The sequence below is a fragment of the Medicago truncatula genome, chromosome 1, assembly GCF_003473485.1.
Source record: "Medicago truncatula cultivar Jemalong A17 chromosome 1, MtrunA17r5.0-ANR, whole genome shotgun sequence".
NCBI classification, from domain to species: domain Eukaryota; kingdom Viridiplantae; phylum Streptophyta; class Magnoliopsida; order Fabales; family Fabaceae; genus Medicago; species Medicago truncatula.
The window spans coordinates 13,906,656-13,919,009 of record NC_053042.1 but is presented as its reverse complement, the minus strand read 5'-3'; the positions used below and the strand labels follow the sequence as shown (position 1 = coordinate 13,919,009).

Genomic DNA, 12,354 nt, shown 5'->3' with positions numbered 1-12,354 from the left:
TCCTGAAAACAGTGGATCATAAGGGAATCATTGTCTTTGTAATTGCCCATCTTCCGGACGTATTTGATGATGTGATTTTGAGGACAAGTTAGCCCGTTGTACCGGTCGAAGTCCGGAATCTTGAACTTTTTAGGAACATCCACTTTTGACACTAAGCAAAGGTCTTGAGTTTTGACAGAGTCTGCATTCCCTCGATTGGCCTGGATCTCGTGACGGAGTTCTTTAGCAAGTTCCTCCATCATCTCTTCCATAGTCTTGGTTACGGGGATGCTTCTGTGCTGTGTGTTGATGTTAATACCTTGAGGCAGAGTGTGTACCAGAGGCTCAGTGACAGCTGCTGTTGTTTGTGGCAAAGTAGCAATGATGGAGGCGGCATTTGTTGCAGGGATCAGAACATTGTTAGCAGTGCCCAAGGTGCTTGCTGTAGCAACGGGAGTGAAGAACGGTGGAAGCCCATACGGAAACCCCACTGGCATAGTAAAGCGATTGTCTGCAGAAGTGGTAGGGAGCACGCTTGTAGTTACTGGTGCAGCTGTGGTTGTAGGGATAGCTGTAGCTGATTGCTCTTGAGCAGCTAGTAGAGCAGTCATGACGTCATTAGCTTTAGCCAATTCCTCCTTTAGAGAGGCTAACTCGGTGCGAAGCTGAGCGTTCTCTTCTTCCATAGCCCTTTTCTTTCTTCTGTATTCTCTGGTTCGATCAATTCTATCTGGTTCGTAAACTCTCTGAGCACGAGCCACTTTTCACACTGCGGCAGAGGAACCAGGAGATAGTGAGCACTTGGAAGCCTTTGTGACCAATGCATGATGCATATGATGCATGATATGCAAATGCGAATGCAAAAGACTTATTTTTTCATCGAAGGATTTTAAAACAAATTAGAAATCTTGCAAATAAACAAAATTACACAACATTTTCAACAAGGTAAACAAATAAAGCTCTCAAGCATAGGAAGTAGTCGGAAGATCATCGGACTCGGAATCTGAATCACAGTATCTGTCAAAGAAATCTCGTCGTCCTCGAGCTCTCTTGGAATCCCTCATAAGCAGCTCGTCTTTCTCTTCCAATTCCTTCCAGACCTTAGCTAGTTCTTTCTTCAACATCAGATTCTCATGAGTCTTCTGCTCATCTCTACCATCCAAAGTCATGATTAGATTCTCGGCTTGATTGTACCGAGCTTTCCACACTTGCTTCTCACGACTCTCCATAGCTAGATGCTCCTGATACATATCCTGAGTTGCGGGAAGTAGAGGTAAAGGCATAGACGGAGTGGATGAAGACACGTATCTCATAGCTGGATAAGGCATACCAATCTCCTCAGCTCGATCTATCACCCACTGAGTATAGGCCTCATGAGCGACACCGGATCTCACACCTAGGTGCTTCACACTCTTCCTTCGAACCTTGGACCAAGCATCTATGAAAGCTTTCCTTTGTCCGGTGGGAGCATTCATGTAGAAGAAGAACTCTGGAGATGTGGCAAGATTGATGGGCTTCGACTTCATAGGGAAACCGAACTGTCTCATAGCAAGCTCGGGGTTGTAGTTGATTCCTCCACGGGTACCAAGAAGAGGTACATTGAGAAAGTCTCCGCAACCCATAATGATTTCCTTCACTTGAGCGGCAGGAGTGAGCCAGACGACCTCATTAGGAGTAAGGGCCATAATCCGCTGCGAGTAGGACCAGTTCTCCGAGTTGTCATGGAAGGAACTTGGAAGGTGCGAAATAAACCACCTATACAAAAGAGATGTGCAGCAAAGAATATATCCACGGCCCTTGAGAGTCCTGTCATGAATGGCGTGGTAGGTATCCGCTAGCAAAGTAGGAACCGGGTTCTTGGAATGAAAGATCTCGATAGCATTCATGTCCACGAAGTTGTCGAGGTTCGGAAAGAGGATGAGCCCGTAGATAAGCAAAGCAAGAATAGCCTCGAGTGTATCCTGACGAGTAGTACCGAGATTGGCCTGATCAAGAAGATACTTCGAAGTGAACCCCCGGATGTGAGACTTGGTAATAAGATGGTTGAAGACGTCGGAAGTCTTGAGGTAGAGATCCTTAGCAATAACCAGAGGAGTAAGAGAAGTCCCGGGACCGGTGAAAGGCGTCTTCTCGGCTATAGGTAAACCCACTAGATTGGAGTAAGCCTCGAGAGTAGGAACCAACTGGAAGTCCGGGAAAGTGAAGCAACGGAAGCTCGGATCATAAAACTGTACTAGAGTGTGCACTAGCTTCTCGTCCACATCGGTTCGGAGCAAAGTAAGCAATCCCCCATACCGGAGTCGGAACCCTGTTTGACTCTTGACCTTGAGTGCCAACTCTCTCAAACTAACCAAATCCACTTCCTTGAACTTGTAGCACTTAGTCTTCTTCATACCTGTGATTATTTACAAAAATTTCCATTTGTTTTAAACCCTTCGATGAATGCATGAAAAAATGTTTATGCATGAATGCATGTATGCATGATTGCGTTGTTTAGTTACAATGTGGGTTGAGGTTCAAAGTAACGGGGCCACGGATGGACACGGCGTCCGGTGAACTAAGGCTTTGGATAGTAGTTAATAATAAAATTTTAAGTTACTTTTTTGCGGATGAACTTTGTATAATATTCTAAGTAAGTATGTGAAAAATATGTTACAAATTTAAAGGTTTAAGCACAATTAAGCAAATTTTAATTTTACAAGGACTAAAAGTATGTATTAGTCCCTGTTAAATTGAAATTTGTTTAATTATACTTAAACTTTTATATTTTTAAATGATTTTTAACAGACATGTTAAGAATATTATAATAATCTCTTTTATAAAAAATTATAATTTTTTAACATGTAATGAATTAAATATAATTTTTTTTAAAACGCCAAAAATTCAAGATAAAACTAACGAAAATTTGGACCTAAAAATAAATTTTTGAGCTAATTTATTGTGGCGGAACCTTTTATAATGTTTTAAACAAGTATATAAAAAATTATTAAAAAAAATTAAAATTTTAAGCATAATTAAACAAATTTTAATTTAACAGGGACTAAAAACACTAACGGAAAATTTTGTAGGGACTAAAAACAAAACTGCATATATTTATAGGGACCAAAAACTTAATTAAACCTAAAATTAAATATATATAATTTAATCTTTCTTCAAGTGTGTGCCTATATATATATATATATATATATATATCTGATAATTATTATAAACAAAAAATAACTTTTTATATTGATTGATTAACTGATGTATCTGGTCTATTTAAATTATCTAATAAACCTAATAAACTGTTTTTTACTTATAATAGTGACCGATTATAATAGTGATCAGAGGAAGTATGTGTGAATAAATAGTACTTCCTCCGTTCCTTTTTAAGTGTCTTTTTAGGGTGAAATTTTCGTTTCTATTTAACTGTCGTTTTGGTATTTAAAGGGTATGATTTTTCAATCATACCCTTTGTCAATTATTCTTATAATTTTCAATAAAACTAATTAATGTTATATATTTGAAAACTAAAGTTTGTTTTAAAACAAAATTTGTTTCTTGTCATCTTCAAATTTAAACAAAATTTTGTTATCTATGATAATAGTTTCATGAAGAGTTAAAATTCTATAAATAACATGAGTAGTACTTGTTAAAAAATTTCAAGAGATATGCATAATATTTAGAAAATTGAAAATTGTTTGTTATGAGAGAAAGATAAAGCGCATAAAAATATAGGAATTTGTTGGAGAAAGAGAGTAGTAACAAAAAATTGTTTGTTACATATTAAATTTATTGGAAAGATAAAATGTTTGCAAAAAAAAGGAAATTATTAGTAGATTAAATTGAGGGTATAATAGGAAAAAAAGTGTGCAAAAATACACTTTTTTATTTTTATGTTAAAATTATAAAACGACACTTAAAAAGGAACGGAGGGAGTATGTTCAAATGGTTATGAATATCATGATCATCATAAAAAAAAAGATTGTTATGTGTAAAAAGAAATGCTAGGGGGATGGAGAGCCTCTCTATTTTGTACTTCATTTGTTTCATTATCAAAGTTTTGGACATATAAATATTTTAGTGTATACTCCTTCGTCTCATTTAAAGTCGTTTTAGAGTTGTGCTGGTTCATAAAGAAATAATTAGCTTAGACGATTTAAATTATAAAATTAATATAATTTATTAAAATATTTTTATTAATTATAGTTAGGGAGTAGAATTCATTAAATAAAGGTATATAAGTGAAAAAGAACACTTCCTTCCTTCCTTCAAAAAATTTTTTTTTGGAAAAGAACACTAAATATTTATTGAGACATAAATAAAAGGGTTAATAGTGCTTTTCACCCTTGTAATATACGTCATTTCTGTTTTTCGCCCCTATAAAATTTTCAGTTTGATTTGCATCATCGTAAAAAAAAAAATTCCGGAAAACACCCTTAATAGGCCATTCAAAAACCAAAATTTCTTAAAAAAAAATTCTGAAAATGACCTATTAAGGATGTTTTTCGGAAAAAAAAAAATCTTACGAGAACACAAATCAAACGGAAAATGACATATATTATTACAGAGGTGAAAAACACTATTAACCCTAAATAAAATGTTAAAGTGACAATTAAAACAAGAGATAAGGGAGTAATACACTTAAAAAACTTTCAAAACTATACTAATAAAAAGAAAAAAAATGGAAAGATCCTAACTTGAGACACACTTTTTTTTAACACACTCTCAATTATTAATTCATGTCACCCAATAAAATAAAAAGATTACTGTAAGTAAAACCAAAATTCATTCATTTTACATGAACTCACAACACATTTAATACTAAAACTCACCTCATAAATAAATGAGTAACCATAATTCAAACATCAACGCATTTATATATTATAGAATATGTTTACCATAAGATCTAAGTCCCGATGACATTTACCTGCTGGATTATGAAGACCGATGCAAATTGGCTTTGAAATGAAAAAACTAAATGATCTACAAAGAACAACAATAAAAAAATATTAAAACAAACTTCAATCACAAATTGCAAAATTAAAATATAAAAATACAGTATAAGTGAACAGTCAAATATTGTGTGTTTTATTAGCATTTCATTTATTTTTGGTACAATCATTTCATTAATATCATAGATAAAAATGGAGAGAATTCCAACTCATGTTAGACACCCTTTTTTAAGACACTTTCAATTATTCATTCTCGTCACCCAATAAAGTAAAAAAGCTATCATAAGAAAAACTAAAATTCATTCATTTTACATCAACTTACAACATATTTCTGTTTGGATTTAGTTTATTTTAGAGTTTATATAAAACAACTTATGCAAATAAATAAATTTAATGTATTATTTATAAATGTTTAAGGTAGTTTATGAAGAAAAAAAATGTTCATGAAGATACAATTTTCATTAAGGAGAGTTTATAAATTAAAATAAAATCTTATTTATTTACATAAGCTATTTTTGATAATTTCAAAATAAACTCAAACAAAGCAGGGCTTAGGAAAACAAATCCTAACAAATATCAAATTAATCTATTACTTTTTTTCCTTCCAATTAATCTAGAGACTAAAAACTCAACTCATAAATTGAATAAATGGATGTCAAGAATTCAAACATCAACCCATGTATATATTATGCAATATTTCTACTAGTTTAGATAAGTCATGATGACATTTAATTATATCAAGTTTGTTTACTCCCTTTCGGTCTTTTTTATAAGAGATAAATTTGTCAATTAAAATTGATGTATTTGGTTCATAATCTAGACTAAATATATCGGATTTTGTTGACTCATTTGTTTTTTTTTTTTTTTTTTAAAAGACCGAAGGGGAAGTATATTATTATACTATTCATAAGTTTTGAAGAAGAAATTATATTTTTACAACCATTTTATAATAACTTTTTGACAACTATTTCTCTCATAGTTGGATTATGTTCTTAAACCTTCCCTTCATTTGTATTATATTGCTTTTTACTAATAAAAAAAGAAAAAAGAAGTTATCGTTCTTAAATGGTTATTCAAATATCATTCTTCTTTTTGAAGATATTGACCTCTTACCTGCTGGATTGTGAAGACCGATGCAAATTGGCTTCGAAATGAAAAAAACTAAATGATCTGCAAAGAAAACAAATTAGTGAAGGAAAACAAATTAAAACCAAATTGCAAAATATTAAAACAAACTTCAATCACAAATCGCAAAATTTTAGTCTATTAGTGAAGGAAAACAAATTAATGGATACCACTTGTTGAAGAAACTCCGATCTTTGAAATGAACAGACTGATAGGAAATTAAAAATGCAGCGAATATATATATGAGATAACTTTTGTTCACTATTTTTGAGTTTTGGTTTTTGGCTTTTTTTTTTTTGTTTTTGCAGTAGGAATGGGAATTAAATAGCAAAAAACTGAAAGAAAAATTAATATTACAGAAATAGTAAGAGATTAATTCAAGTATGAAAAATGGAAGATAATGAGCAAAGGTATTTTTTGTTTAAGCTAAGAGCAATAAACTCAGAGATGGGTTTCAGGTATTGAAGAACTATGTTGGAGCAAATGTATTTTTTGTTTGGGTATTGACTTGACTTGACTCATTAGATACGTGAATATGAACACAAAACATAATAATTCAATGCAATCAGCGTAGTACTGTTATCGTCTGCTACTGCAAGTGGAGCACATGATTCATGATTGCACATTTTGTTAGTTGCAAATTCATAGCAACTTTATTGCAAATTAATTTTGTTAGGTGCAACTTCAATCCCCCTCTCTGATAGTTTTTATCTTCAACAAATGAAAATCGTGACAAAATTACCAAATGGGAAACAGCTATGAAGTGCACAGTGCTTGGTATGAATTTAATGATTTTCTCTTGGTTTTGTTAACCGGTGTTCCGGGACACTGGTCAAGAAATTTATAAATAGAATTTTTTTCTTGAAAATATAAACTGTCACTTTTTATTAAGTAATAATTACATTACTTTTTAATAAAAGCTTATTTTATTTGATTCTTAACCAATATCTCAGAAGCACCGGTTAACATTGTCCTTTTCTCTTTTATCTATCAATAAGAATGTTGGGCAAATTTAATTTCTTTTTTGAAGGAGTCGGGCAAATTTAATTGAAACCATCCATTTCCTGTAGGGTTGGGAATAGGTCAGGTCGGCCTACAGGGGCCTACGGCCTGGCCTGTTTTGGCCTGACCTGGCCTGGCCTGGCCTGTTTAGTTGATAGGTCAAGGCTTAGGCTTTTTAGAAAGCCTGTTTGGTTAAATAGGCCAGTCTTAGGCTTTCAGAAAAGCTTGTTAAGCTTAATAGGCCGGCCTATTAATACTTATTTATTAAAAAAAAAAAAATTTATATTAAAATAATTGCATACATTAAAAATATAAACATTTCTTTATCTATCTATTAGTCCCTTAATAGACTTTGTTGTTATAGGCTTTAATCTAGGTAAAATTTATTTATAGTGAAGTAGGCTTTAAGGCCTGTTTAGCCTATTTAGTAGGCCAAATGAACTATTTGATGACCTTAATGTTAAGTAGACTTATAATTAGGCTTTCAGGCCAGTCCAGGCTTTTAAATAGGCCAGGTCAGGCCTAAAAAAACGGCCTATGATAGGCCATAGGCCAGGCTCAGGCCTGTAAATTTTTTCGTAGGCCAGGCTCAGGCCTATCAAAGCCTGGCCTATTCTCACCCCTAATTTCCTGCAAGATCATTAAAATGTTTAAAGTTTAAGCATTACTAAATAAATTTTAATTTAACATGATAAATACTACATGCTGAAATTTTTTATATACAAACCAAAATATATCAATTTTTGTTATAAGGATCAAAAACAAAATTGATTATATTTATGGGGATCAAAAACTTATTTAACTTAAATTAATAAAACAGAAATACAAAGAGATTAGTTCAAAAATCAAATCCGAAAAACAATGAGCAAAGATATTTTTTGTTTAAGCTCAAGAGCAATAAACTAAGAGATAAATTTCAAGCAATGAAGTTCAAATATTTGATACGATACAACACTGATACGTCAATACAGGAAAACTTCAAAATTTAAGATATGATACAACCGAGATACCTTAATAAAAAAATTAATTATAAACTACGTAGTATTAAAATGCAAAATACAAACAATGGACTAAAATTCAACAACAAAAAACAAGCGCAAACCTATACCAAATAAACATTTAACAAAAATAAGACACAAGAATAAAATTGTCTTCGCATGACAATCAACAAAAATAGCGTTCTCAAAATAACAAAAAGAGACAAAACAAGTCGTGAACAACAACTGAATATAAATATAAATAATATTGATAAACAAATCGCAACCTTGGAGTTCAGGGCACGGTTATGTCTTTCTTCTCTTCCTTCCGAGTTGACCGTTGATTTCTTTTGGGATAGATCCGGATTACCAAAGTACAGATTTCCATAGTCTGTTTTTGGGATTTTTTTTTTTTGTTATTTGTTTTTTTCTTCTTGCTTTATGTTTTTTTTTTTCCTTTTGAGGGTTTTCGCATAATCCCCTCTCCTTTGTATATATTTTCCCCCTTTTTTTAATAAATTTTTTTGAGTTTGGCGGCATAGGATGGAGGTTTCTCGAGGTACCAACCTAGTTGGGATGTCGATGTTGCCTCTTGATGTATGTTCTCTCTTCCTGTTTATAAAAAATAATAATAAAGAAAGTAAAAATTAGTCGATTACATATATGATATACCCCAAAAAAAGAACATCATTATTCAGTCAATTACATACCCCCTCCGATCACTATTATAAGTAAAAAATGTATTTTTAGGTTCATTAAATAATGAATGTATTTAATCTATATTATAGACAAAGTACATAAATCATCCAATGAACCTAAAAAGTGGCCTTTTGCTTATAATGTGACCGGATGGATTATATCCCAAAAATAATAGAAAATCATGTATCCCACGCGTATTATTTTTTCACCACTCGAGGCAGTGGAGTACGTGGTACATGATTGCACATTTTCTAATCTTTGTATGACAAAAATAAACAATATTCATTGAGGAATGTCAAAGACACTCATTTTTTAACCCTCTCTCCAACGTTCATTCTTTAATTGGATGAAACCAATGTATGACTCTCCACTTTAAATGGTATCCATTTTCAAAGTGTAAGACCCACAATGATTTAAACAATAAACAAGTGTGTGTTAGAGAGTGTCACTAGCACTGCTCATATTCATTTATTCAAATTCAAATTGTTTAAGTACATTGACACATTATAGATTCAATGTCACTAAAAACAAAAAGAATGAATATGAAAACAAATTCACAACATCCATGTTAATATCATAAAACAACAAAATACACATGCTTATAAATACGACTATAATCTAGCCACCAAAATGCTCCTGTTTTTAGATCTGCAACGTTAACAATGCAAAAATCATTGATTGAATCTGTACTTGATCAAAACTAATATTTCAACCTGAATCAAATAGACACCACACTAAAACGTTAAATCAAAAACACACTGCACAAAGACAAAAAATCAAAATAAACAAAGTCATGCTAGACGACGCAATCACAAAACCAACGAAAGAAAACTGAAAAATGTGAAAAATCAATTACTTAACTAAAAGAGAAGGGAAAACAATTCAAATTGATGATTTCGAGTCAAAATTGACCATAAATCAACCCTCTTTTGTAGATCAAAAGAAGAAAAGTTGTGACGACAAGTTTGGAAAAGAGAAAAGAGAAAAGAGAGAAGATTGTAACAATTTTTTGTTATCTAATGATTGTACCAATATCATTACTCTAAATTAATAACTCTTATATTATACTCTCTATGTTTCACAATGAATGTCGTTTAAGATTTTGAAACACATATTAAGAAATGGAATGAAACAATCATTATACATAACATTTTTACGAAATTGTCCTTACTTTATAAAAAAAATGACAAACTTAAAGTTTGATTGAAAATTATGTGAGAGAAAAGTTGGAGTATTTATTGAGGATAAAGTTGGAAGAAAAAAATTAAAATTGTATTAGAAATGTAAAGTAACATTTATTTTAAAACAATTTTTTTAGTTAAAGTGACACTCATTATAAAACGGAAAGAATAGATATACACTCTTGTTTTTTATACATTTGTCCAACACCATATCACTTCTATCATTTTACTTTCTTTATTTATAATGGTAGATTTGATATTAAATGTCTAAAAATTATTTTGCATAAAGTAGACTTTGTCCTCTACGAATTAATTTTGTTAGTTGTACTGGCCTAGTGGGTGCGTGATACACCTAATATATATATCCTTCGTTCCTTTTTAAGCGTCTTTTTTGAAGAATTTTTTTGTTTTTATTTAACTGTCACTTTCAAAGTTCAATGCAACATTAAATGATGTTTTATTAATATACCCTTAGTTATTTATTGTGGAGAGAGAAATATATGAAATAAGATATTAAATAAATAAGGTCATTATAGTAAAAATATAACTTATTGCATCAAAAGTAGTAACAATTATTGATTGTCTTGGTTTATGTAAAATACCAAATGTGACAATTAAAAAGGAACGGAGGTAGTGTGTGTGTGTGTGTGTGTGTATATATATATATATATATATATATATATATATATATATATATATATATGGTTTTGCTAGAAGACACATTTTATGAAGGTGTCTTTTAACAAATTATTCTATGAACATTTGTTAAAAGATACCAACTAATTTTTATGAAGGTGTCTTATAACAAAGTTATAATTAAAAAGTGGAAATCACACTGATGTGTTAAGGTAATTTAACTTTTATCTTTAATTTCTCTCTCCTTGCAATTAATGAACCACCCTCTTTGTTAAGAATTGGAAGCAACATCATCCCTGTTCGTCTACCTCTTCATTTATAAAGAAAACCATATGAATTTTACCTTCATGTGTACCTCTTTATTCATTATTCCATTGGAGTTGAAGATAAAAACAAGAATTATAGACATTTGATGTTCCCTTGCACAGCTCTTTCGAACAAAAATGTTACCTTGCACAGTTGTTTAAAATTTAATGGATTTTTTTTTAAAGACTTAACAGAATTGTTAAGTTTGACGATATTGACAACACAAAATTTCCAGAACAGGAGGTCCACAAATTTGAGCATTAATCCTTAGTCAAATAGGAAACAAAATTGAAATGGTAAAACAGTGATTCTAATCTAAAGACTAATTAAACAATGATATTAATATGAGAACATGGATGATTTGCAGCCATGAGAGATAAGAATGTTGGACCAAGAGGCAGTGGCGGATCTTGAGTTTATTTCTTGGGGGTGCCAAATAGTTTTAGAATATATACTAAAACGTTTCAAAAAATATATAATTTTGCAAACTGGTGTGATGGTACAATTTCATGAATGTAACTTTACGGATGTCGGTTCAATTCCCCACTAGGTCCATTTTTTTGTGTAAAATATAAAGAATTCGCTGGAAAAATATAAAAAGAGGGTGCCATGGGGCGCGACATTTACTTGTTTTAAAGACCACATGACCGCTGTAACACCAATATATTTGTTGTAATGTTATGACTAATAATATGCTATTTATATAAATGTTGGGGGTGCAGTGACACCTGGGGGTCTCTAAAGAGATCCGCCCCTGCCAAGAGGGATGATTCATTTATTGCATGAGAGAGAAAATTAGTTAAATTACCTTCACACCCATTTGATTTAGTGGCATTTAAAAAGAATAGTGTGGGTTTTTGTTCGAAATGTAAAAGGTGTACAATGCTAAAACACACCTTCTATTTTTTGAGTGGATGTGCATTAGCATTACCCTATATATATATATATGATTTTGCTAGAATAAACTCAATCATTTTCATGAAAGTCCATTTTAGCATCCAATACCTTTTTCTTTGGACAAAAAAATCAATTTACTACTCCTCCGTCCCGAAGTAGCTGAGCCATTTTTTTCTTTTCACACGTATTAAGACAAATGTATAAATGAAGGAGATAGAAAAATGTTTTAAGTGCTCTTGTTAAGTATTGGTGCATTCTCCATTATCATAAATGCAAAGTGGTATATATTGAATTGGAAGTTGTGAAAGTAGTATTAATTAGAGTTATAAAGGGGAAAAAATAATTAATATTGTATTGAAAGTGAAATAACTCTGTTATTTTGGGACATTTTTTTTGCAAATGACACAATTATTGTGGGACGAAGAGAGTAACACTAATGGATACTTTAATATAAGGGTATAAAGGTATTTTCGAATTCTTATTAATTGTGTCAACACTCCTTTTCTCTCTCCATTTATTGTTCTAAAACAAATCCAAAGAAAGAGAACCCGTCTTCTTCCTCTTCCTATAGAACATGCCAAATAACATGAACATTCAAACAAATAACATGAACATTCA

General features: G+C 31.5%; 1 long non-coding RNA gene across 1 annotated transcript; it reads right to left on the bottom strand.

The window, feature by feature from the left end:
• Window positions 1–2,311: 2,311 nt before the first annotated feature.
• Window positions 2,312–6,736, bottom strand: LOC120580519 (uncharacterized). Its single transcript, XR_005646253.1, has 4 exons — window positions 6,209–6,736; window positions 6,027–6,083; window positions 4,889–4,944; window positions 2,312–2,374 (listed from the first exon to the last, which is right to left on the bottom strand). It is a non-coding gene; the product is annotated as an uncharacterized lncRNA (long non-coding RNA).
• Window positions 6,737–12,354: the final 5,618 nt, after the last annotated feature.